General features: G+C 36.6%; 1 non-coding gene across 1 annotated transcript; it reads right to left on the bottom strand.

Moving 5' to 3' along the window:
- Positions 1-2,626: 2,626 nt before the first annotated feature.
- Positions 2,627-2,730, bottom strand: LOC131808710 (U6 spliceosomal RNA). The gene has a single exon (XR_009344916.1). It is a non-coding gene; the product is annotated as a U6 spliceosomal RNA (small nuclear RNA).
- Between the last annotated feature and the right edge of the window lie 509 nt (positions 2,731-3,239).

Genomic DNA, 3,239 nt, shown 5'->3' with positions numbered 1-3,239 from the left:
CAAGTGGGATTTATTCCAGGGCTGCAAGTTTGGTCCAACATCCGCAAATCAATCAATGTGATACAACACATCAATAAAAGAAAGAACAAGAACCATAGGATACTCTCAGTAGATGTTGAAAAAGCATTTGACAAGTACTGCATCCCTTCCTGATCAAAACTCTTCAAAGTGTAGGGATAGAGGGCACATACCTCAATATTATTAAAGCCATTTATGAAAATTCCACTGCAAATGTCATTCTCAATGGAGAAAAACTTAAAGTTTTTCTGCTAAGGTCAGGAACATGGCAGGGATGTCCATTATCACCACTGCTATTCAACATAGTACTAGAAGTTCTAGCCTCAGCAATCAGAGAACAAAAGGAAATTAAAGGCATCCAAATCGGCAAAGAAGAAGTCAAACTATCACTCTTGGCAGATGATATGATACTTTTGGAAAACCCAAAAACTCCACTCCAAAACTGCTAGAACTTGTACAGGAATTCAGTAAAGTGTCAGGATATAAAATCAATGCACAAAAATCAGTTGCATTTCTCTACACCACAACAAGACAGAAGAAAGAGAAATTAAAGAGTCCATCCCATTTACAATTGCACCCCAAACCATAAGATACCTAGGAATAAACCTAACCAAAGAGGCTAAGAATCTATACTCAGAAAACTATAAAGTACTCATGAAAGAAATTGAGGAAGACACAAAGAAATGGAAAAATGTTCCATGCTCCTGGATTGGAAGAATAAATGTTGTGAAAATGTCTATGCTGCCTAAAGCAATCTACACATTTAATGCAATTCCTATCAAAGTACCATTCATCTTTTTCAAAGAAATGAAACAAATAATTCTAAAATTTATATGGAACCAGAAAAGACCTCGAATAGCCAAAGGGATATTGAAAAGGAAAGCCAAAGTTGGTGGCATCACAATTCCAGACTTCAAGCTCTATTAGAAAGCTGTCATCATCAAGACAGCATGGTACTGCCACAAAAACAGACACATAGATCAATGGAACAGAATAGAGAGCCCAGAAATAGACCCTCAACTCTATGGTCAACTAATCTTCGACAAAGCAGGAAAGAATGTCCAATGGAAAAAAGACAGCCTCTTCAATAAATGGTGTTGGGAAAATTGGACAGTCACATGCAGAAAAATGAAATTGGACCATTTCCTTACACCACACACAAAAATAGACTCAAAATGGATGAAGGACCTCAATGTGAGAAAGGACTCCATCAAAATCCTTGAGGAGAACACAGGCAGCAACCTCTTCGACCTCAGCCGCAGCAACATCTTCCTAGGAACATCGCCAAAGGCAAGGGAAGCAAGGGCAAAAATGAACTATTGGGATTTCATCAAGATCAAAAGCTTTTGCACAGCAAAGGAAACAGTTAACAAAACCAAAAGAAACTGACAGAATGGGAGAAGATATTTGCAAACAACATATCAGATAAAGGACTAGTGTCCAAAATCTATAAAGAACTTAGCTAACTCAACACCCAAAGAACAAATAATCCAATCAAGAAATGGGCAGAGGCCATGAACAGACATTTCTGCAAAGAAGACACCCAGATGGCCAACAGACACATGAAAAAGTGCTCCATATCACTCGGCATCAGGGAAATACAAATCAAAACCACAATGAGATATCACCTCACACCAGTCAGAATGGCTAAAATTAACAAGTCAGGAAATGACAGATGCTGGCGAGGATGCGGAGAAAGGGGAACCCTCCTACACTGTTGGTGAGAATGCAAGCTGGTGCAACCACTCTGGAAAACAGCATGGAGGTTCCTCAAAATGTTGAAAATAGAACTGCCCTATGACCCAGCAATAGCACTACCGGGTATTTACCCTAAAGATACAAACGTAGTGATCCAATGGGGCACGTGCACCCGAATGTTTATAGCAGCAATGTTCACAATAGCCAAACTGTGGAAAGAACCTAGATGTCCATCAACAGATGAATGGATAAAGAAGATGTGGTATATATACACAATGGCATACTATGCAGCCATCAAAAGAAATGAAATCTTGCCATTTGCGACAACATGGATGGAACTAGAGCGTATCATTCTTAGCGAAATAAGTCAAGCGGAGAAAGACAACTATCATATGATCTCCGTGGTATGAGGAAGTGGTGATGCAGCATGGGGGCTTAAGTGGGTAGGAAAAGAATAAATGAAACAAGATGGGATTGGGAGGGAGACAAACCATAAGTGACTCTTAATCTTACAAAACAAACTGAGGGTTGCTGGGGGGAGGAGGCTTGGAGAAGGGGGGTGGGGTTATGGACATGGGGGAGGGTATGTGCTTTGGTGAGTGCTATGAAGTGTGTAAACCTGGTGATTCACAGACCTGTACCCCTGGGGATAAAAATATATTATATGTTTATAAAAAATTAAAAATAAATAAATAAGTAAAAATAAAACTAAGAGCTGGAAAATGAAATGTGTGTCATAATATTTAAATTAATAAGACAAACATACATGGTATATTGTGTTTTGGGGAATATATTTTCAATAATACATTTCTTAAGATTGTTCCCCTTGATTATCTTAATGATTTATCATAGGCCATTTGGAGAATTTAATTTCACTTTAAGATTCATAAGTCAGGGCATACATTTTTTTTAAAATATGGACTGCTTCACAAATTTGCATGTCATCTTTGCATGACGGCCATACTAATCTCTATATCATTCCCATTTTAGTATATGTGCTGCCGAAGCAAGCACAAGACATCCATTTTTTAATAATCACATATATATTTCTTTTATAAGGACTCTAATATCTAGTATTTAAAATCAATGTTCACAGATATTAAATAAATAAGAAAAATAGAACTTAATCCTGAAATTTATTACGACAGAAAAACAGCTACATTGTCAACACACAGATTTTTTTTTAATGTTGTAGAATTGGTTATAAGATACGGTAAAACAATTCAGATTTCCAACACAAAACATGCTGTTTTATTTAATTATTTTTAATTATTTTGCAATTAGTGCTTGTAATTTTTGTATCTGTGTGAGGAATTTAAAAGCAAATCAGTGTCATAAAGAAAACAAAAAAAGTGGAAATAAATGAAAAAGATATAAGGACAAAGGAACTATAGAAAGTAAATATGAGAAAAAGGAGGAGTATGAAGAGCTACCATGCAATCCCTATGTGTAGTCTTTGCAATGTAGGAACATGTTCATTCTCTGTAACACTGAAGCCAAGATGGCAAAATCGAAACATGATA

The sequence above is a fragment of the Mustela lutreola genome, chromosome 9, assembly GCF_030435805.1.
Source record: "Mustela lutreola isolate mMusLut2 chromosome 9, mMusLut2.pri, whole genome shotgun sequence".
NCBI lineage: Eukaryota > Metazoa > Chordata > Mammalia > Carnivora > Mustelidae > Mustela > Mustela lutreola.
This window is presented reverse-complemented; position numbering and strand designations above follow the sequence as displayed.